Here is a 24,716-nt window from a genome sequence, read left to right on the forward strand (position 1 = left end):
GCAGGTGAATAGACTCTCTCCACTGTGAACTGTCATATGGCAATTAAGACTACTTTTCCGGTTGAAATTTCTTCCACACTGTTGGCAGGAATAAGGCTTCTCTCCAGTGTGAACACTCATGTGGTATCCAAGGTTTCCAGAATGAGTGAAACTCTTTCCACACTGAGGGCATATGAAAGGCCTCTCTCCAGTGTGAATTCTAATGTGGCTTTTAAGAGTTACTTTTTGGACTGAAACTCTTTCCACACTGAGGACATGTGCCACACTGATGGCAGGCGTGAATTCTCATGTGTGTTTTAATAGCTTCTTTTTTACTGAAATGTTTTCCACACTGTTGGCAGGCATAAGGCTTCTCTCCTATGTGAGTTCTCATATGTCTTTTAATACCTCCTTTTTTACTTATACACTTTCCACACTGTTGGCAGGTGAAATAACTACTACTTCCTGTCTTTTGATCCATTTTTCTTGAGGAACTTATTTCAGTCTGTGAGCAACTCAAAGGTGTTTCTCCAGTTGTAAAATCGTGTTGATTCTTATATTGATATTTATCTTCCATTTCAATCAGTTCTTGACTCTCCTCTTTCAGCACCATCAGGTCTAAGGTGAGAAAAGACAAATAAAAATTAGAGATGATTGAGATGCAGTTTGACCACTGTTTGTGTACATGACTTACCAGTAGTGGCATGCAAGAAGGCAGGGAGCTAAAGAGAAAGGTCAAAGCAATGCAAAAACTCACAATGAATGGCGAAACCCGGACATTTTGGGCAATTTAGAAATCATGGCTGGACACATTTTCTTTTAGGTCCGAAAAGAGTACATGTATGGGAAAAAGACGACGAATGGTCACCCTATTGCACAGGCACAGGCCTCTTCTGGAAATACCAAACTGCTTATTGTAGTTACATGACCTACTTTTGCCATCTGATTGTGGCTACATCTCCCTTCTAGTTCTATTAGATGAGTGGTGTAATTATGTAATTAGCAGAAAACCATGAAGAACAACCCTCCCCCCAGACGCTCCATCAAAATAAAAAGGAATCCAGGAGGGAGGTGGAATGGAGGTGGACTAGGGGGAGGTACGTTGGGTCAGGCCTGTGTGGCAGAAGGCCTAAAGCCAGAGGTAGACCAGAAAGATCCAGCAGAGCAGTAAGCAAGGGTGGAGCGTAGGCCCACTAGGGCGGAGAATGCAGAGCTGAAGCCCACCAGGGTGGAGCATGTGGTGCTCAAACCCACCAGAACTTCTCGGAGAAGCTGAAGATCTCCACGGTGGTGCAGAAGACCACCACAGCAGAGCAGGCATGACCGAAGCTTCCTATGGTGGAGCGGATGACCACCACAGCAAATAGACGAAAGAGAGCACTACAATGTTGGATCTGGTGGAGCTGGAGACCACCACATGGGTGCACGTGGGGTTTCATAGGTAGGAGTATGCTCTGGAGCTGACTCAGGAACAGGAGTGGCTTCTTGAGTGGACACTGAGGGCTCCCGGACTGAAGCAGGTTCTTGAGTGGATTCTGAGTGCTCCCAGACTGAAGCGGCCTATGGAGTGGATTCTGAAGCGGACTCTGAGGGCTCCCAGACACTCTTGGATTCAGTGACAACCAGTGCCGAGGCCCTTAAGATACCAGCTGCTCTGGCAGAGATCAGCGGTGGATCCGCCACACTGAAAGCTAGTCTCAAAAGCCTTGGGCCCACCCGGTGAAGAGGTTCCGGACTGGCAGCCATCTTGTGTTGAGGCTCTGGAAAGGCAGCCATGACGGGACGAGACTCAGGAGTGGCGGCCATGACGGGACGAGACTCAGGAGTGGCTGCCATCCTGTAAAGAGCCTCTGTACTGGCAGGCATTTTGTGACAAGATGCTGGCCTGGTGGCCATCATGTGAATAGACTCTGAATAGGCGGCCATGTCAGAAAAAATCCCATTGTGGGCTATTTAGTTCACGAACGCCCCCAAAAGACAGGTGTTCAGTGCTGTACCTCCTCCAGGTACTGATGGGCTCATCAAAGGTATAAGAAAACAAGTCCTTGAGAGCCGAATCATTATAATCCAGCCCCTCTGCAGCACTCCGGAATTTCAAGGCAAATTCCCTCAGATCAGTCCCCTGTTGCCAGAGGAAACTCAATGCCGATAATTGGACCATACGTTGATAGAGGGGGCTGCTGGTTGTAGAGGCTGGCAGAGGGAGGTTGGCCATTTTCTGCTGAGTTCTAATTTGGCTGATCCATTCTGTCATGGTACTGGAGTTATGAGGCAAGGACTCAATGCAGGAGAAAAATTTTACTTTTTAATAATAAAATTAAACAAAACAAACAAAAACTACCCCAAGGGGCAAAAACAGACAGGCAGGCTTGGAACAAAGCACAACACTGCAAGGCAGGAAACAGCAATATGGGTAGACATTAAACACACCACAAGTATCACTGACGTAAAACAATGGATCAGCACAGGACTGCAGACACCAGGAGAATAAATGAGGAGACAAACAGGTGGAGCACCTCAAACAATAATGAGGTAAGATGGGAGGGGACAGACAATAAAACAGGAGAGCACATGGCATCAATAAACACACAACAAGCCATGTGCTCACACAAAACAGTGTCCTCTGGTGGCCATCTAGGGCACACCAGCAGAATACCGTGACAATTTGCATATATAACAACTTAAACCCTATACAGATGGTAATTGTTTTGGACGTCTGTAAATCATGGCCAGTCGCATGATTGTCTGCTGTCAATAAAATGGCATAAGCCGATGCTTGGAATAATAAGAATAATTAATATTTAATTTAATAATCAGAATATAATATCCTATTTCATCATTCGAACTGCCCATTTAAAAATAGAACAACAGACATGTTATATTTGAAATGGTTTTGTCTTGCAATTAATCTCTCATTAAAGTGCCCCTATTCTGCCATTTTTATGGTTCCTAATATTGTTTTGGGAGTCTCCTACAATAAACGATATTGTTGGAATCACTTTCAAAACGATTTTTTTCGAGCTGATGAACAAAAAAAAAAAAAATTGACAGCCAATCAGAATCCATCCTGCTGTAACAAGCTCGAGAATTTTAAGACGCAGCCAGACGAGTGAATAAACAGAAGATATCGTTCGCTGGTGTGGGCGCTAATATTATTATCTTTATAGTTATCGTTCTTGGTGTGAATGGGCCTTAAGTTTTATAGATGGTGGCACCAGGAGTAGATTTGGTAGCGCTGGGGGTGGTGTGTGGGGGTATTCAAAATAAAGATCATTTAATCAAATACTAAAGAATTTGTATTGTTTTGCATTAATAAGTGCAGTTACTAATAATATTTCATGTTGAACTTCTTGTTTATTTTTCTTTGTTTATTGTTTATACAGATTTGACATGAAAAAGCACTTAATTTGAGTTAAGATGCATACACAATTCTTTTATTAAGATCTAAGCCTCAAACACGACGACAGAAATCTACTTTTCAATATATACAGAAAATATATATATTCCACTCTTATTAAATTTGTGTAATTATTCTTCATAGCAAATAAAGACTGAAAACTTTGGTGATTATGTGTGATTTAGTAGCAGTCATAAAGAAAAGTTTGTGACTTTTATTACTTCAGTTTGCAGGAAAAAAAGTGTAAAAGTCTGAACAAATCTTTGAGCTTTTTTAGTTTTATAGTGCTTTTATCATTTCAAAGTGAGAGGAAATTTCTAGAGAAAATTAGAAATGAATGACTAATAAGCCAACAAGTGCTCCTCTGCTTGTGTTTTTATGTATTTTTTATTTTATTTTACATAAGTGTTTGTTTACTGTGATAGTATATTTTGTTCATCCCATTAAAAATAACATGAAAGATTGTGCGGCAAATTCAGACGCTCTCACTTGATCTCGCAGCACTGTTGCATCTGTGCATCTGATGGAGGCAGAAATTAGCGATTTGGCTTTCGAGTTAAAGCTGTTTTGAGCTCGGACAAGTTTGTTTGTGTCGAGTGTGAGCAGATAAATGGTCTGCGCTGCGCAGCTGAAACTTAGCGCGGTTCAGTTTTTGCTTTCGTTTCGTTTGCTGTTGTTCTCAAATGCTAACGAAATGGCAGCACTTATGAGTGTGAACAACGTGATGGTCGCTCAGAAAAAGTACTCTCTGTAACTGGCCATCAGCAAAAAATGGTCGCAGGCTGGAGCCCTGCAAAGTCTTTGCATTTGTGCTAAACCTCCTGCTGCCAGTTCTTGATTGTCTTCATGCCAGGATCTAGGACTTTTAGCAAACATGTGAAGTTCGATGGAGATCGAACATGGTATATTTGAGTTAGTGGAAGTCATCTCTACAGTTTGTTACAGTATAAAACATGTCACTTCCTGTTGCCAGAAGGTGTGTGTTCAGGACAGGGCTCTTATCAAACATGAAGTTTGGGGCAGATTCAGACATTGTATGCCTGAGTTATAACAACTTCCTGTTGGCTGGCGAAACATCAAAATCTTGTTTCTCCTTCTGATCTATAATAGAACTGGACTTGCTCATGACGTCATGAAAGTGATTACGCCGCGCGCCAGCCATATTGGTAATCCCTAGTGTGTGACAAACCGCTTCTATTGAATTAATAGGAATTTGTATGATTTTAATGAGAAAAACATCACCTAACAAGTCAGCGTTTATAAATCTTTAGTATCTCTGTACATTATTACTATGCAAAAACACTCTAGGCATGTAAACGGATATTTTTTTAAATGTCTGGGGAATTTCCCCTACTTATTAAAAACCTACGTTCATTACAGTAGCGAACATCATGAACATGATTAAACATCAGACGGACATGACCTCAACATATAAAACAAACGAAAAAGTGCTCATTCTGAAATCTGAATTTATTCAGAGAAATAACTGACTATATACATTACGGATTTAAAGACATAAAGCTTTATTTCCAAGATAGTAAGTTAAGCTTTTCATTTCATTATAAAGCAACATTAACAACATAATTGTATTAGTCATCCATTAATAAATATTCAAATCAATTTCTGATACTAATACGTTCATGTTTAATAATTCCTGAATAATTATGTTCTAATAAAGAAATAAGATATATTTTGTGTTGGATCGTTACCTGTGTCATCAGATTGCAGCAGAAGACACACAACCTAAACGGTTTAAATATATCGTTTTATACTGTCCCCAAAAGACCGCAAACGCTCTGCAGATAACATCTGAAGTAAACATTCGGTTACATACACATAAAAAGATAGTCCCGTTTGACTGATCTGCTTCAAATCGGGTGATTTTAGGACAGCGAATGTTTGAATGTGAGCGACTCACTGGTGCTCTCTGGCCGGTAGGGATTAGTAAGATGGCAGATCGAACACTTCGGTGGCTTCACTGTGAATGCTGGCAGTTTAGAACGCGATGAGCGATCCAGTCATATATAGATCAGTGGTCAGGCCATCTCTTTAAATGCAGTGTTTAAATCAGAGCACTGATATAAGAGTAGAAAATGGCCCTTTTAAGTATAAGTAAAGCAGTCAGTCAAGTTTACATTTTTTTGTGTAAATTGTCTTCTATTTTAATTAAAATATATACTGAAACATGATTAATGTAACCAATTTAAAGAAAAAAGGATGTTTTTGAAGCTTTTGGAGCAAGTGTGGCCGCCATCTTGCAGTACCACCGCGTGTGACGTCATGGGGTTGGTTCGCTCTGCTGGTCAGTGAAGTAATATAAGCATTTCTTTACTTTTTGAACACATGCTTGTTTAAATGGAGGAAGACAAACTTGAAATGACTATTGAGCCCGTAAGAAGTGATAATGTTTATGTATTTTAGGGGACTGAGCAGTATGTTACAGGTAGAAGAAGTCGTGAATCAGCTCTGGTTTGGGGTGAAGAGCGGGTCTTAAACAAATCGTGTTTGCATGTATACTCTCAAAACAGCCATTAACATAATATTCTGTGCATTTGCTCAGGCAGACTAGAAAGAGGACTCGGTTTGGTACTTACGTGCAGTCTGAGCCGAGTCACAGCGCGCTATTACTGCATTGAAATCTCTTTTGAATGGCTTAAAACACTTTAATTTTTAAACTGACCAGGCTTAAAACAAGGGAGAATGATAGAGCAGCACTAGCGCCATCATTCAGAAGAGGTGATTAGTTAAGGTCTTTGCACAAAGTCTGAAATATTCACATGCGTTTTTCTTTTCGTTTTCACCATCCTTTCCTATTAAAATGCATGCCACAGAAATGCTGATATTACTTCACTGGCCAGCGGAGTGAACCAACCCCCGTGACGTCACACGTGGTGGTACTACAAGACGGCGGCACACTTGCTCCAAAAGCTATAACAAAACATCCTTTTTTTCTTTTGTTATATTTTTAATTAAAGTTTAAATCAATTTACTAAATAATATAAACTTGACTGACTGCTTCACTTCCACTTTAAGAGCACTTGTAGAAACAAATTAAATGAAGCAATAAATGAAGCTGATCCTTTAAAAAAAAGCTGAATGATATATTTTAAAAAAAATAAATCAAGTGTATAAAAACACCTGCCAATGGCAAATTAATTATGAAAAAAAAAATGTACAGGACAAAATAGTTCAGCTTTGAGAATGAAAACTAACCTGTTTGTTCCTCAGTATCTTCATGTTTGACTCTGAATGTTTCTTCAATCTTTACGTCTTCACTCTCCTCTTTAATAAACGCCATCTTTATAACAGTGTGTCTCAGTATCTTCATGTTTGACTCTGAATGTTTCTTCTATCTTCATCTCTTCACTCTCCTATTTAATAAACACCATCTTTATAACAGTGAGTCGTGTGGATCTCACTTTTTCTGTGTGTTTGGACACTTAACCTGTTTAGGATGAGAATAATTAACAGACAGATAGATAAACCCAAACTAAATCTCTGGGTGCGTCTCAATCTGCTCCCTAGTTCAGTAGTCAGCACACTAGTGAGGTAAAGTCAGTCAGAGTGAGAGATAATGGAGTAATTAGCCAAAAACACTCAAAACCTTAACAACAAATAACAATAATAACAAACATAAATAAGAGAACAAAAATTAACACTTACTATTTAATTATGATAAATATTAAGTATTTAATTATTAGTGTGCAACATTAAATAGATTTCACTTTTCTTAAATAAATAAATAAACCTATTGTTTGTGTTTGTTGTTCATTCACACTGTTTCGAACAGCAGTGAGTCGTCAGAGTCATGATTCAAAACAGAGAATCATTTTCTGAATCCATTGATTGACTCTGATGAGCTCTGTTTCTCCATCACTACTCCCAGCGTCTGGGTTCGTGGTTAGGATGAACTGGTTCACTATATAGAGAGCGAAATGAGACCGTTTCTGTTACTAATGCGTGCATGCGCTTTATTTACACAAAATAACATTCATTAATGTTATGTGAAGTTTTACAATACTACATTCAATAATAATTAATTAACTTTACAGCGCTTATAAAAAAACCATAAAGTATACTGAACGCGTTGTATTAATTAAAACACTAACATTTTAAAACCACAAACCTCTCTTCAGCTGAAACAGACGCAGAAGCGCGGCGCAGCCTTATGACGTCACACCACTAGATCAAAATAAAAGTCCTGTTCAATCGCTGTTGCCTCATTAACATTATCCTTTTTCTTCAGGCAACGGAGCCTTTCTTTTATCACCCCATTACAGCCAATAGACCCCTCAATCGCCTACATCACTGTGACGTCACCGCTCTAGCTGGAGGCAAAAACATAAGGCAGAACTCATAGCAGGCGCGCTAAAACTTTGAGGTTTTGACTTTAAAATGTCGTCTTGTTGTGTTTTTGGCTGCCAGAATAGAAGGAACAGCACTTTTGGTTCAAAAAACTAAAGTTTCACCAGGTCCCGGCCGACATTCCTTCACAGAAATCAAGAAGACAATTGTGGTTGAATGCATATACGCGTACAAGACTAGACAGAGACGATCATAAATAATGCTCGTGTTTGCAGTGCACACTTCATATTAGGTAAAATAATCTATGCATATGTAACTGGTGCTTCTCGTTTGGTTTTATCTAGTACGAATCAGCACGTTTATGGTTTTATACGTGAAAAGTCGCCCAACCTTCAGCACATAGCTAGCTTAAATGTTTTAAACAAACATACAGCGATAGATGTGTGTGCCATTATTTGAATGGTCTCTTAAAATAATCCACATTGCTAATCATAGTTAGCCCAGCTATAGGTTACATTAGACATAAGCCTTGACAAAATTCCCCAAACCACCCGAAAGTAATTCATATGTTGTCTAGGAAATATCCACAAACCTGGTTAAAATGTTTCCAATGAGAACAAGATACAAGAACTACACCAGGCTTAACTAAAAATAAATAAATAAATAAATTAGGCTACTGTAATGTTTATTCACTCGTCATTATATTTTGGTCAGATAACCAGTTTGGTCAGTGAACTGAGTGATCAACTGAATTAATTGATAAATGTATGCTAACTCCCACTTTTTTATTATTATTTTTTTGTCACAGTCCCGCAGAGTCAGTGACTACATATTCGGGACAGTTCCGAACCTTCTTCTGCATCCATGTTTAATAAACCCCTCCTAAAACGTGCTAGTTTACGCTTGTCAACATCGCGTCCGTGCCTCTTTTTGCCTCCAGCTAAGCCCCGCCACCCGGAGACGTTGCAATGTTTTACAAACTTTTAAGGGGTCAATATGTGCACCATTAGAGTAGTAAACAAGAAACAGATTTTTGAAATGTAGTGTTTTCTTTAAAGTAAAATGTCCCTTTTTTGGAAACCATAAATAGAAAGTATGTAATTATATATATATTATAGAATATATATATATATATATATATATATATATATATATATATATTATTCTTAGATTTCTAATCTTGAAAAATGAATTCAATATCTCATTGTTTGTACTGGAAAAACAAATAAAAATAACATTTATTTAATTAGTCCACATGACAAGAACATCATTCAATATTATGTAATGTTTAATTTCCTTACTCTAAACTTTTAAGAAAATGACCCTGTGATGATGTGGTTCACTGTGACAGGGATGTATGGACAAAGTGTTCAATGAACTGCTGGTTTTAAACTTTAAAAAACTGGGCGAGGGGAGACATTAAAATATATCTACTGAGGATATTATAAGGAATGTCACTGTTATTTTCAGTTAAGACAGCTCACGCATGCATTTTAGTCTGGGACTAGCCTTAAGCCTGGTCTGTGAAACCGGGTATATAATAGACATTATTTACTTCACTACAACTGTTAAACCTTCAAATGTCAATGATTTTTACCATCTTTTGCATCATTGCTTTTTCTGATAATTGTCTTTCCAGTTTGTCTAGTTCCTCCATGGTTGTGAGAGGAAAGACATCATCCTCTCTGTCCACCAGCAGCACTGGAGCACTGGAACGACTGTTAGCTGCAAGAGACTGGACCACTGGAGTCAGATGATTGATCTTCATGTCCAGTTCGTTAAGTGCCTCCAGAATTGTCCTCTCAACAGCTGCAACACAGTAGGTTTATCTGGGAGAGTGTTTTAATTAAACTTTAAAATGTATAATTTACAATTTATTTAGCACTCCAATTTAACGTACGTGTACATTGATTAGTGATTGCAGCTCCATCGTCTCACACCAGAAGCACCTGCAAGCACAAAAAAGCATTTAAATGTGATAAAACTAAAACACGTCATAAAAATCGTGTTGCTAAAGATATGGCTACATGCTTAAAGCCTTAGGCTGATGATACACAGGGCAACGTTGCTGTCAACAGGCAAAAAAAATACAAATGACTTACTATTTGTTCTTGCCTGGTGGGTACTTGAGGGTCTCTGTTCAGAGATTGTGTTCTCTGATGGATTGTACAGAAAATCTAATGTTACCTAGTGTTATTAATTTGCAGTGTATGTGTTTATGAATGTTCTTTTAACTTGAAAGTTAGATGGGTGTTCACCCCAAGCATCCTCTTGCTCATTTTCATTGGACAAGCTCACTGGAACAGCTGGAGTTAAGAAAGGTGAAGCTGGTAAGTTGTATTTGCTACCATGACAGTGCATGACACTGATACACCATGGGCTAGATTTACTAACAGCTTGCGCCAGCACAAACCTTCTTTTGGTTTTAAAATAGTACTGTCAGGATTTACTAAAGAGACGCAGTAAAGAATTAGTGCTGAAAAGACGTGGACACAGTTGTTTTTGTGTTTAACCTTACTGAACATGCATTTGTAGGAGTTTTCCTTTCAGACGCATCTGTGCTCTTCAAATGAGTTGTATTTGCTAAATTTTTTTAATACCCCAAAAGGCGGGGCATAGAGGACCTACAATAATGTTACAGTAATTTGAAAAATAATGTTTTTTGGCATATTTAAAGCATTGCAACATATTCTGTTTACACCAAATACACAAAATACTGATCTTTAAAAAAGAATTTCATATGACCCTTTTCGTGAGTAACCCCAGTATGACTGAAATTAAATCAGAGTTTTTTTTTTTTTTTCACTTTGCCATTCTTTCGTGTTGGTGTGGTTGATGGTCTTTGGTCTTGAGAGCTTGTCTTAGGACAGGGAGGAAGTGTTCTCTATTTAGAAAACAGTTGGAAAAAAAATGTTGTATTAGCTTGTGTTAGCCATGACTCATTTTTTGCGATTGTGTTTTTGATTTCCTCCATATACTAATTAATGCTTTTTACCTTGAGTGATAGATGTGGTGTTTCTTCCCCAGTTTCCAGCTGGCGGTCTGCATTAGAGAAGCCTCTCTCTGAAATGAGCTTAATTGACATTACAAAAGTTACTCATTCAGCTGCTTTGTATTTTAGCTTATTTAGCTTTACATTTTGCTTTAAACAAGCCACATTTCTATATGTACACCTAGATGAAATGCTACAAGTATTTCCAAAAGTGAGTCATACAACTTACGCTGTGTTCTTTCTTGCTTGGAACTTGAAGGTCTCAGCTACAGAACAATGCATTCTCTGATTGGATTTGTACAGAAAATGCTGAAATACCTAATGTGAGGCTGTCTTGGTGTGTACAGTAATTGGTCCTTTTGTTTCGTCTTACCAAATACTAATTAATGCTATTTTACCTTGAATGTCAGGTGAGTGTTCACCCCAAGCATCTTGAGGCTCATCTGCCTGGGAGAAGCTCATGGGAACATCTGAAGCTGAGAATGATGGAACTGGTCAATTTTGTTTGTTATTAAAGGTAAGTTTTTACATGACAGTTCATTTTAATGAAACGGGCTTTTTCATTCATTAAAGTGTCTTGCAACGGTCTGAATCAGGCAGAATAAGCACATGACTAAAACATCTACAGTGTGTGAAATAAGTGTATTATGCATGGTATATATAGGATTAAAAACAATCCCAGTATTTTACAAATTACAAACCATAATAATCCTAACCATGAAGCTGAAGTGTCATAAACAAATGACTGATTTTTTAAAATGTTTTATGGATTGGGTATAGATAGGTTAAGAGTGACTCTTGAGGTTTCCAGCACCAGTTCAAGTCAATGACAGCAACGGTGACGAGGGAGTCGGTGGTGTGATGCTGCTGCTAACAATGAGCAAGACAGACCTTGTCAGGGTAAGAGATAAACTTAAAATGACTCCCAAAACTTACTGCCAGTAATTCTGGAGACAAATCTTCAAACATTGGTACGAAGGATGTGGTGGTAGTCCTTCAAGATTCCTCAACCTACTCTATGTTTTATAAATGCCGTTTAACGAATTAGTCTTAATGTGTTTGTCCACCTTCAGCTTTTGTTTTCGGTCTTGTTTGTGGGGTCATTTGTCCAGGACTTTACCTTAGCAAGCTTTGGTGAAGTCGTGGGCCTAGTGGTCAGAGAGTTTGACTCCTAACACCTACAGGTTTGTGGGTTTGTGTGTGTATTGGGCCGGTAATAAACCAACGACTGAGCTGCCCTTGAGCAAAGTGCAACCGAACCCCCCAGCTGCTTTCCCCCGGCGCTGCAGACATAAATGGTTGCTCCAGGTGTGTGTTTCATGTGTGTGTGTGTTCAGCTGCTGTGTGTGTGCACTTTGGATGGGTTAAATGCAGAGCACGAATTCTGAGGTATGGGTCACCATAGCTGGGCTGGATGTCACGTCACGTTTCAAAGACTCCTGAGAATCTGACACCTTATACTTTTGCTGCATTACTGGAGACTAAAGGTTTCCTGATGGCTTCAAACTTAAATCCTTCACCTTAATTCTAAAGTCTTATACAGTTTAATAATTTTTCTCTTCTCAACCTGTTTTTGTGACCCGCTACCATCGAGTATTTTATTGGCCCAAAAGTCACACCCTCAATTTTTCAATTACTATAGTGTTGCATCTTTCTCGGCTGGGCATTTAATAATTTTTAACTTTAAATTGATGAGTAAAAGCTTTGTTTTGTTTTGGTTTTTTTTTTTTGTTGCCATTTTATAACCTGTAAAAGTGAAAATGCTTATTTTTTGCGCACCTGAGTACAAAACATTTTTTTACTTCCAGCGCTCTTAATAATTATAGAAAGCTTATAAAAGTATTAGTAGTTATTGAGATTGATGTGAATTGGTAAAATGTACTTGGAATAAAAATATGATCAGAATATTAACTTGCATAATAACTTTGTAGGGGAGGAGCAGAGGGCCGAAAGTAACCACTTTTCAGAAAACTTAATTTAAAAGATAATGTTTTAGACATATTTTTTTTTGGCTGTGGTCCCAATAAAGTGTCACAGTGTGTGTCTATCAATAACAGGGTGGTTTTTGTACAAATGGAAAACAAACTATAGTATACATTCACCTTTGAACATAAGTTGTACAATGTGTAACTTTTGACCCCGTCTGTTTGGGGACGAAAGTAACACACAGGTGGGTGCAAAAGACACACACATACAAGCTAGATTTTGGTTACTGTTACTCTTTTTTTTTTATTAAATACACCTGACCATGTAAACTGCAAAACATATTTTGTCCTTCATCTTTGCAAAAAATTATTAAATTACATTTTCATTTAAATTTCAATTTTATAAAAGTAACCCGACATAAACTTGAATTGTTTAGATTGTTTGTTTATTGGCAATGTCAATTCCATTTTATGAAACATTTTTTTCAACAGTATTAAAGTATATAATCCATAAACAAACACAAAACAGCCACGAAAAACCCAAGTATCAGTGTGGCTGCAGAAACAAATGTTTAGACAGAGGCTTTGAGAAAACCATAGCATATTCTCAGAAGACGGTGGAAAAAGTTTGAAACAACACTATATGTGCCGGGAAGAGTCAGGTGGCAAAAGAGGTTCATTTACCAGAATGCAGTATGACAAACGATATGGTAAGTCCACTGAATTGGATGAAGCCCAGAGCTCTGGAGGACTGAGACATGGGGAGACAGGCAATGGAGAATCCTGGAGAACGTCAATGGGGATCTGAGGGCAGAGAAAGAGCAAGTTTAGAGGAGGATGGGTCGGGCACCCAGTGTCGGAGTAGTAAACGGTAGACCGGATGACAGAGTACTGGCGTGATGATGGCTTTATCCAGGTGAGTGATTGCTGGGTGCAGGTGAAGATCAGTACTCCGGCGATTGGGATTGGGAGTGATTCGTCTTCTGGATCCTCTTCTTTTGCTCCTCGTCCCGTGATCTGCTGCCGTGTTTATATATCGCTTCAGTGGACTGAAGACGCTCCTGTCAATGGCATGGAGACGATTGTGAGCAGTGGGGTGGGAACAATAGTAGGACTATGCCGTTTGACTGACAAAAGTCAATTGCTGCCACAGAAAGGTGTGACCAATGATTGTCGGGGAGGAGAAGCACCTTCGACTCCAGGGTCACACGAGTGTGTGTCTGGACAGAAAGGCAAGAAAGTCTGTATCCTGCATCCAGCCTGAGCAGCTATTTGCAGAACCAACAGAGCCAATGGGACCATTTCTCACAAAGTGGGTCTTCCGTTCCTGGGAAAGATGAAGTACGGGGGAATGCAATTGCCTTGTGCATTTACTGCAAGGGCTATGGTGATCAATGTCCCCCTCTCCCCAGAGGTCACTGCATCGACCTGGTGCTTCCCCTTGGTGGCGATTATTTTATCAAGCACTTGGACTGTCGTGGTACCTGGAAATTAATTATAAACTTTGATAAGCTTCATGAACATTTGGAGGTGTTTTTATACTCTAGATGTGTGTGTGTATGTGTTTAGTTAGTGTTTGTATGTAGTTACAAATTTATTTTCATTATTGTTTTATTATCTCTATCCACTTGTTAAGTCTGACGTCACGTGTCACCGCTTCTATAGCCAAAGGCTCTATCAGATACCATGAGAAACAACAAAAGGTGCTAATATACACTCACAATGTGATATAATATACCAAAAAAAATCACTCACGATGTGAATTAATACTACCACAAAATCCAGATAGCCAGACAATGAAAATATAAATATAAATAAATAAATATAAAAATTATTTGTGTTTGGGACGCTGTGAACATGGAGACTGTAGTGTACACTTTAAAAATTTGAAAACGTTTAGCTTAAATGTTTAATATAAATAAACAATGACTCATAAACGGCTGCTGAGGTAGTATTCTCAAGTGAAGCAAGTTGAGGCTTGGACCCGGAAACATCACTTCTTACGTCACCAATTAACAACCGAATATCTGTTTTTATTTATTAATTAATTTATGTATTTGTATATGTATTTATTTTAGCTAGGTGTGTGTGTAGTGTTTTTATATAATTACATATTTATTCACCTCATAGTTTTATAATATGTATATATTTATCTGTATAGGCTACAGTATGTATGTATATCAAGGTCTATAGTTTATATTTTTCATTACATTTTATATAGCAATGAATTTGTCTTGTGTATTTTAAACCACTGAATCACAAATTGTAAACTTTACCTGTTTCATCCACGTTCCAAATGTCCCTTTGCTTCAAAAAAGGTAGCAGGCAAGAACTGTCTGCAGGTTGTTATAAAAAGCAGTCACATTTGTTTTATTGAAGCTTGTGGAACGGGACATGCTGGTAGTTTGAGGTCAGCGTATAGACAATGTCTTGTTGCGTTCAAGGAAGAAGGTGAGCCAGTCCTTTCCCGCCAACTTGGTGGCATCCCATCCATCTGGATATTTGCAGCCATATATGCCGGCCAATTCATATGCAAATGTACGCACCTAAACCATAAAAAAATTGTTAGATGGGATTGTTTATAACATGATTAAGATAAAATAAGACTTTACTGATCCTGCACTGGGGATTTTTACATGTTGCAGCAGCTTCAGAGGACAGTGGAAAATGAAACAATTAGACAAGAAAGATAGGACAAAAACTGTCTTAAAATTTAATTAGGATAAAAATGAAAAAATATATTTAAAGAATACACAAATCTCACATTTGTGAGTGAGCTGCGTGTTGAGTGTTTTTGCTTTTTCTGAGGAGACAGGCCAAAATAAATATCTGCTGCCCTCTTAATATAAGCCCGCAGTTTCCTCTCTTGGTCCACAGAGAAGAATTTAGAATGTGATCTGTACCCTGGTGTGTCTAGTCTTCTCCCTACTGGTCTCTGCCCTCCTCCTGCAGTATCTGAGCAAAGTGACGTGACATATGCCATGCGACTTAGCAGCTGCCCTGGGACTGATGTTCCTGACAGATATGTCCAGAAACCCCCTCTCATAAATATCTCTGATCTAGCCTCTGTCTGTCTTTCTGACCCTAACTCTTGGCATATTCTGTTGGTATAATATGACATAAACATGTTTTAATAAATGCTGCAACACCCAGAAAGTCACCACATTAGCAGCGGGACGAAAGTAAGAAGTGTTATTTCCGTTCCGAAAGGAACTCCTGACATTTAAACCTGATTTACTTTTTTACTGAAAAATTCTGATGAGGCAAACTTTAGGATGTGTTACAGCACTAAAAAAATACAGCTTCAGTAATGTACTTACAGTACTTGAAAACTGCTTTCCGTCCTAAACGCAGGAAGCGATGATGAAATTACGTGATATTTGGCAGCTCCGTAAAGGGTTGCATGCTGAACGTGGTGTCATAGCTTGGAATGCAAATGTAATCAGGTCTCTGAGATAATCGCTTTGTTACTTTCTTCCCACATTACTTTCGCCCCGGTTTTCCCCTACTGCAAACTCTGACATCCCTGGACTTTACTATGGTATTCTTGTAAAAATTACTATCCAACCATGGGTAAATTCTCTTAAGTGAAATCTTACATTAGCTGCAATATTTATGTTATTCATCCTGATCTGTCATTTCTCTAGAAGGTAAAGCAGAAGAGAATATATATATCAAACATATATAACAAATCACTTTTACTCCACATTTCACACAGATATGAGGTGTAAGAGTGAGAGCACTTGTCATTTGCAAATGAAAAAACAGTGGTAGTTATGGACTGTTGTGCAAGAAAAATATCCAAGATTTTGTGTGAATGTTTTGCTCTATATTCATTGAATGAGTTTCTTCATTTCTGATTCACAGAACAGGATTTGTGCTCCTGCAGTGAAGAGTTTGAGAAGATGTGACTGTTGTGTTTGTGGGAAAAAATAAATCTACAAGTTTGCAAATCTGAAAACATTGTTCTCAGTGACTTCAAACAACCTGATCGACGTGTGTTTATAAAATCTCTACAACTGAAGGGAACATTGTGTCTCATTGTATGCAGATGATCTATTGATATATGTTTTAGATCCTCTTAACTGTATGGATAACATAATGTGTCTGTTGAATGAGTTTGGCTCTGTTTCAGGATACAGGTTGAACCTGGTTAAAAGTGTGTTTCCCCATAAATGAGTTGGGAAAACAAATTCCCCCAGCTATGCTTCCCTTTTCACATGTTTTCTCAATGTTCACATGTCTTTTACTGTCGTTACTTAGGAGTTCATATCTCAAACTCATTCAAGTCATTGCACAAAGAATATTTTACAAAATTAATGGACCGTATTAAAGGAGACTTATTATGTCCCTTTTTACAATATGTAATATAAGTCTCTAGTGTCCCCAGAATGTGTCTGTAAAGTTCCAGCTCAAAATACTCCACAGATCATTTATTATATCAAATGCTTTGAGTGGAAGCAGAAACACGCTGTTTTTCGGGCCTGTGTCTTTAAATGCAAATGAGCTGCTGTTCCCCGCCCCTTTTTCCAGAATAGAGCTGCAAAGCTCTGACCTGCTAAAAACATCTGTTTTGGTTCTGATTATCATGTATATGTGTTTTAAACCATAGGAGATTAACCTTCTGAAACCTAAAATTTCAAAACTGCATTGCCTCTTTTTATGACCAGCTTCAATTTTCGCAGGACTGCGACTAGATGAGGAGCTGTGGAATAATGTTTTGGCTAAAATGAACTGTCGGTATTTGTGCTCGTTTGAGTCTTGTTCAGTTTAAAGTTGTTCACAGAATTCATTTCACCAAAGCAAAATTGTAAAAACTTTCTTTAACAGAAGATGACAGGTGCAATAGATGCTCAGTGTCCCCAGCAGATCATACTCGTACATTTTAAACCTGTCCTAAATTGAATTCTCTCTGGTTTTCTTTCTTTGACACGTTGTCAGAAGCTCTTAATGTTTCTGTGAAACCCTGTCCAATAATTGCATTTTTTGGAGTATCCTCTGTTGATGGTTTAAATAATAAGCGTCATGCTGGTATTACTGTTTTTGCCAGAAGACAGATACTGCTACACTGGAAATCCTCATGCCCTCCTGCTAATTTTCTTGGTTGAAGGACTTGGTGTCTTTTCTAAATGTGGAAAAATTTAAACACGCCATTAGAGATTCTGTTCATTCATTTTATTTATTTATTTATTTATTTATTTTCTGTCTCCCCCTCAGTTTGTATGGGACCATTTGTGTTGGGTAGGGATAAGGTGATGTTCTGGTTATTTGCATAACTTCATTAATTTATTACTGGAGATTTAAAAAGGGGGGGGGGGGGAGCAGGTTGTTTTCACATATTTGCCTTGTATATAGTGTTAATTAAGAATCTGCATAATACAAATACATTTATAAATGAAGTACATAGGGACAGACCAAAAAAAAAAAAATATCTCAACAGCTACAGTCTCACTGTCACAGACCCTCAGCTGATTTACTCCAGAAACCATCTTCCCACATTTGTAATGAGAGGCGTTTTTAAAACTGTTGAAAACAAAACCAAAAAAGTGTTATTACTATTATTATTAACACAATATTAATTTTACTTTGTTTTAATTATATTAATTAAACAAATCATTAAAAATGGTTACTGTTGCAATAATCGTATTGTATTTTACATAGAAGGTCAGTATATAATAATAATAATTAATATTGTCTTCATTTAACAGTGCAGAGAAAGAGAGATTGTGTGAATTAGGCTAACATACCTCTGTGCGTCTCTAAACACTCTTCTGCTGCAGCATTTCTAAAAGGCGCTGTTATTACATCGCTAGTGAGAAATGTCATGTATAGCCTTTAAGTTGCTACACTGTATAGGCTAGCTGATCAAACCGTCAGGGCAGCGCTGACAACACCTTTTTGTGCAAACTGCGTGACCGTTATTACAGCTTTACTATATGCGAAGTGATATGGAACTGTAATGCGGTCAAGAGAGCTGCCTGGAACTATGTTCGCCGTGCGTTTCCCAGAAAATAATTGCACACCTCAGAATGTTCGTCAGCCAATCAGATTCAAGCATTCAACGCCCCGTAGTATAATCACTTTTATTATACAGTATGATAGGATTATTGTAATCATAACATTTTTATTGTTATAATAAAACAAAATAATTGTTTTGGTTATTATTACTATTAATAAAAATAAGTACTGCTGTAACCCCCTTGAGTTGCACGTTCTTCTGCATACTTCTTTTCTAACTTCTTTTGATTTGTACAGTCGTGGCCCAAAGTTTTGGCAGTAACATAAATTTTGTGTTCTGCAAAGTTTGCTGCTTAAGCTGTTGTGGTGTTCATTCACATTGTTTCTAGATTATTGTGTAGAGTGATCAGATGCATTATAAATAATTGCCATTTGACAAAACATTTGACAAAAAAAGAAAAATCACTGTTTTTTTGATCCTGACACAAAATGAGCAGCTAACATTAACTGATCAATCATATCAGCAGCACATGTGAAAGTGTGAATGAGTACTAGTCAGGTTAATCACTATCATACTAATCAGATTGTAAGAGCAGACTGATTGCTATAAAAGGAGGGAACAAGCACTTCAAATAATTGTGTTCTCCCACAAAGAAACGTGTGCAGCCATCATCGCTTTGCATCAAAATGGCCTCACAAGCAAGGAAATTGCTACAAAGAATATTGCACCTGGAAAGAGCCATTTACCGGATCATCAAGAACTTCAAGGAGAGGTTCACTGCAGTGAAGAAGTCTCCAGGACGTCTCCTCCTGAGGAGTCAGCTACAGAATCGAGTCTCCAGCAGTGCAGAGCTTGCTCAGGAATGGCAGCAGGCTGGTGTGAGAGCATCTGCATGCACAGTGAGGCCAAGACTTTTGGACAACGGCCTGGTGTCAAGAAGGACAGCAAAGAAGCCACTTCTTTGTCAGCAGAAGACTAGTGCAGAGTTATTTTCTCTGAAGCTCCCTTCTGACTGTTTGGGACATCTGGAAAATCAATTGTTCAGAGAAGAAAAGGTGAACGCTGCCAACAAGCGAAGTCCTGTGATGTGCCAACAGTGAAGCATCCAGAGAGCATCCATGTGTGGGGTTGCTTTTCAACCAAGGGAGTGGGTTCTCTCATAATTCTGCCCAAAAAAACACTGCCATGAATAAAAGAATGATATCAAAACATCCTGCAAGAGGGACTTCTTCCAACGATCCATGAGCAATTTGGTGATGATTCCATGCATTTTCCAGCATGATGGAGCACCATGTCACAAAGCAAGAGTGATAAAAAAAGTGGCTCGAAGATCATTACATGACATTTTGGATCAGTGGCAAGGCAACTCCCCAGATCTCAATCCCATAGAGAACCTGTGGTCAGTCCTCAAAAGGCGAGTGGACAAGCAGAAGAACACTAATTGTGATAAACTCTGAGAACTAATATTTTGGATCTGTGGCCAGGCAACTCCAGGATTTGACCCAGAAGCTAATATCCAGCATGCCAGAGCGAATTACAGAGGTTATGAGGAACAAGGGTCAACACTGTACATATTGACTCATATTATATATATAAATACAGTACAGGTCAAAAGTTGGAAACATTACTATTTTAATGTTTTTGAAAGAAGTTTCTTCTGCTCATCAAGCCTGCATTTATTTGATCAAAAATACAGAAAAAACAGTAATATTGTGAAAATATTATTACAATTTAAAATAATTGTTTTTAAATGTATTATACTTTAAATTATCATTTATTTCTGTGATGCAAAGCTGAATTTTTAGGATCATTATCACATGATCCTTTAGAAATCATTCTAATATGATGATTCATTATCAAAGTTGGAAACAGTTCTGCTGCTTAATATTTTTTCAGAACATGTGTTACTTTTTTAGGATACTTTGATGAATAAAAAGTAAAAAATAAAAAAAAAAGAAGCTATGTTTTTAAAATATAAATATTTTGTAATAACAATATACACTACTGGTCAGTAATTTGCGGGTCAGTAATTTTTTTTTTTTCTTTCTTTTTTTTTAATAAAATCAATACTTATATTCAGCAAGGATGTGTTAAATTGATAAAAAGTGATAGTAAAGAAAATATATTATTAGAATATATATTATTAGAATTTTTTTTTTTTTTTGAATAAATGCAGTTTCTTTTTAACCTATTATTCATCAAATATATTAGACCGCAGAAAACTGTTTCCAACACTCATAATAAATCAGAATATTAGAGTGATTTCTAAATGATCATGTGATAGACTGGATGTTACATGTGACACTGAAGACTGGAGTAATGATGCTGAAAATTCAGCTTTGCATCACAGGAATATTTTTTTTTTTTAAGTATATTCAAATAGAAAACTATTATTTTAAGTTGTAATAATATTTCACAATATTACTGTTTTTTTTTTCTGTATTTTTGATCAAATAAATGCAGGCTTGATTGAGCAGAGAGAGACTTCTTTCAAAAACATTAAAAATAGTTCAAATGTTTCCAAACTTTTGGTCTGTACTGTTATATATAATATATATATATATATATATATATATATATATATATATATATTATGTATGTATGTATGTATGTATATATATATATAATATATATATATATATATATATATATATATTATATTATTATTATTATTATTATTATTATTATTATTATTAAATTCCAGCAAAGTGAACAAATAGTTTAAGGGCCAGAGCCTTACAAAAATTGCAGACATGTGCCCTTTTTGCTGTTCTTAAATTTTTTTTAAAACAAAACAGTCTTCAAACATCTCATTCTTAGTGGGGTTGTCTGGGCAGATATTGTTTGTGTAACATCAGCATGACTTGCTCACTTGCTCAACCTTGTAACAAAGAGCGGAAATGTACCATTTTGAAACCACTAGTTTGGCCTATGAACTTAAGACCTTCCAGTCCAGACTGCAGTCATTGTGGTTAGGAAACAAGACATTTCAAATGACAGTACAGCTTTTTCTTCCCATGAAGGGACTAAGCAGGAGAAAACATTTATCAGAATTTTTCATTAGTGGTGCTTGCCTAATGCAAACCATCACTATTGTAATCTGCCATTCTAATTATCCATTCATAATGCAAACCTCTTTATGCTTTTTAGGGTCACCTAACCTAACCTAGCTTCTCATGTCACAGGCAGGGAAACACCCGTGATGGATAGATGGTTAGTTGGTGGACTGAAGGCCAGACAGACTTACACCTTCAGACAATTGAGTTTCTACAATTATTTCTACATTATGCTGCAGGTCTTGTGGAGGATTGTGGAGGAAATCAAGAGCACCCCAGAGGAACCCCACACAGGCATGGGGCGAGAACATACAAACTCCACACAGAAAAACCTGCTGAATCAAACTAAGGACCTTCTTGCTGTGAGGCAACAGTGCTACATTGCCACTGTGCCACCATACTAATTATTGTTCAGGCCAAGCTCCAAAGATGAGAAGGCACCTATTGTATTCTTCAGTTTTACAGTGTCCTACAACAATTTATTGTCTATACATACACAGAAACAAAGAAGAGAAAAATACGTAGCTGAATATCAGGATGAAGCCCGGGTAGCTTTTAAATTACGGGTTATAGCAGGTAGACTCAGGCAAGGGCCTGAGCTTGAGTATAAGAAGTCTACAAATGCAAGATATAAGTATGCTATTCGTTTTATCTGTAAAAATGAGCAAACCTTAAGGACTGATTCTATGGCTATGAAGCTGTTTAAATCATAATATCACTGAGTTTTGGAAAGATGTCACAACTTTTAATAGATGCAGAGTATCTCTTCCTTCTACCTTGGATGGAGTTTCAGATAATATTGCAGAATTATGGAGACAGTCTTTTTAATTGCATCCAAAATGAATTGTATAATGTGGATGATATTCAGGTTAATGATCCAATAGTGATCATGTCACGTGAGGTGGATCATGCTATAAGTAAATTGCCTCAAAATAAAGCTAGTGGCCTAGATAATATTTCTGCTGACTATCTTAAATACGGAAGTAAGAGGATAGCCCCTTTATTAGTTGTCTGTTTTACTGGCCTACTGATTCATGGTGTGTTACCAGACTCAGTGTTGTCTGTTCTGTTAGTGCCAGTTATTAAGAACAAAGCTGGAATGGTAGATAACTTGGATAATTATAGACCTATAGCTTTCGCTAGTATCCTGTCTAAAGTGTTGGAAAAAATCTTACTGGATAGGTTAAAGGTGTTTATAAATTCTACAGACAATCACGCTTATTTGGATTTAAGGCTAAACATGGTACTTTACAATATGAAGATGATGTTAGAAAATACAAAATGGGTCAGAGGTAATTCTACAGAAAGATCCAGAGAAGGCATTTTTCAGCTTTTTGATAAACCTTAATGCTACTATTGTAGAAAACCATGCACCAATAAAAAAGTTACTGTTCGAAATGTCAACACTCCGTGGTTGGATCAAGAATTTAAAAGATTTTATGAAAGAGAGAGAGAACAAGCAGCAATTTATATCCAAATTTAAATCAGACTGGCAAGTATATTGTAAACTTAGAAATTTTTGTAACTAAGGTAATAAGAAGAAAAAGAAATTGTACTATACTAAGAAAATTATAGAAATAAAAACACGATAGTAAACAATTATGGAATACACTAAAATAATATATTAAGAGGAAATAATAAATCAAAACTCCAGCTTATTTAGACTAATGGAAGGTGAATTTATTTACTTAAATCAAGTGATATAGCGAATCGTCTTAATGATTTATTTCATAAATAAAAACAAATAAACCTAAAAATACTACACAGCCATACAAGACAGATTTATCAAATATATTAATAAATATAAAATGGTGGAAGGTAAAACATGATAGCTTTTTAAATTTAAGAGTGTCAGTGGTTCTAAAGTGGAATTACTTCTGATGAATTGTAAAAACAAAACCACCTGGCGTTGATTTCCTTTCTCCATAAGTTGCTGAAGCCAATAGTCTCAATCATTGCTCCTATTATTGCTCATATAATTAATTTGTGTTTTACGGATAATATATGTCTACAAGCATGGAAATATGTTAAGTTGTACCAATACCGAAAAATAAGAAAATGCCTTTCTCTGGGCCAAACAGTAGACCAATAAGTTTATTACCAATTCTCAGTAAAATAATGGAAAGAATTGTTTCACACTAATAAATGTTGGGTTAAAAATAACCCAACCAGTAACCCAACTATGGGTTGGTATAGCACCTTCCCATCTGTGGGTTATTTTAACCCAATGAATTTACATGGCTTAGTCTTTTAAAAAAGCTATTTTTAGCTTCAAATCTCATTGTCCAAAAGTTGACTAGGGGGCCTATTTTTCTGAATGTAGATGGATAATGAACCATAAAATGGTGTTTAGGCTTTAAATGCAAATGAGGGAAACAACTCTTGGAAGAGTGTATGGTGGTCTTGAATAAGACATCTGAGATATATTGTGGCCTCTGGAGTCATGGACGGGGAAAATATCATTTCCATGCAAGACAACAGTAGAAGCAGCAATTCCCAATGCTTTTTGTCATGTGGTATTAAGTCACCTACCAGAAGAGGAAGAAATCGTAATAGGCACCACATTTGTGCTGCAGTTTTGGCGCGTGGTGGTGCTGGGGGTTTTTAAGTTCTTGGCTTGACAGGACTGATGGTTTATTGCACCTATCAACGAAACCATAATCAAAGCTTGTGAGCCTATAGTTGAGAGTATCAAGGGTAATGTGGCCTTCAGCTATAAGTTCTGACAGCACTAGTTTCACCTCTAGTGGGCCAACAACATCTAAAATATTGTGCATGATATCTGGCGTGACTGTCACGGTTGGTAAACCGTGATCTCTGGGTGTTTGCACTTTGTGGTGAAGTCTGTGTGTTTCGCGTCTGCACTGATTAGTTTGTGGGCGTCTCCGTTAATTGTCATCAGCAGCAGCTGTCACTCATTACTCATTCCCTATATATTGGCTTGTCTCACGTCTTGTGTTTGTGAGATCGTTGTTTAAGGTCACTACTCTGTTTGTTTGGCTTCAGGTGGTGTCTGCGTTGGATGTTCGTGTTTTCCCGGAACCTCATCCACTCTAACGCACATCCTCCACTCCAGCCACAAATACTTACCTTTGGCTCTATT

At 37.3% G+C, this 24,716-nt stretch overlaps 3 long non-coding RNA genes across 3 annotated transcripts in view; 1 reads left to right on the forward strand and 2 right to left on the reverse strand.

Annotated features, from left to right (window-relative positions):
- Positions 1–283: 283 nt before the first annotated feature.
- LOC122140772 lies at positions 284–7,657 on the reverse strand. The gene is made up of 3 exons (XR_006157345.1): positions 7,503–7,657; positions 6,590–6,821; positions 284–597 (listed from the first exon to the last, which is right to left on the reverse strand). It is a non-coding gene; the product is annotated as an uncharacterized LOC122140772 (long non-coding RNA).
- Positions 7,658–9,146: 1,489 nt separating this feature from the next.
- On the forward strand, positions 9,147–11,168 carry LOC122140776. The gene is made up of 3 exons (XR_006157350.1): positions 9,147–9,500; positions 9,924–10,011; positions 11,084–11,168. It is a non-coding gene; the product is annotated as an uncharacterized LOC122140776 (long non-coding RNA).
- The window catches only part of LOC122140779, a 22,530-nt gene continuing 7,414 nt past the window's right edge, over positions 9,601–24,716 (reverse strand). Inside the window, exons 3-4 of the long non-coding RNA XR_006157354.1 lie at positions 9,784–9,837; positions 9,601–9,630 (exon numbers count right to left, since the gene is read on the reverse strand). This is a non-coding gene — a long non-coding RNA (uncharacterized LOC122140779). The remainder of the gene's footprint in view (positions 9,631–9,783; positions 9,838–24,716) is intronic.

This window comes from Cyprinus carpio, chromosome A4 (assembly GCF_018340385.1).
Source record: "Cyprinus carpio isolate SPL01 chromosome A4, ASM1834038v1, whole genome shotgun sequence".
Classification (NCBI taxonomy): Eukaryota; Metazoa; Chordata; class Actinopteri; order Cypriniformes; family Cyprinidae; genus Cyprinus; species Cyprinus carpio.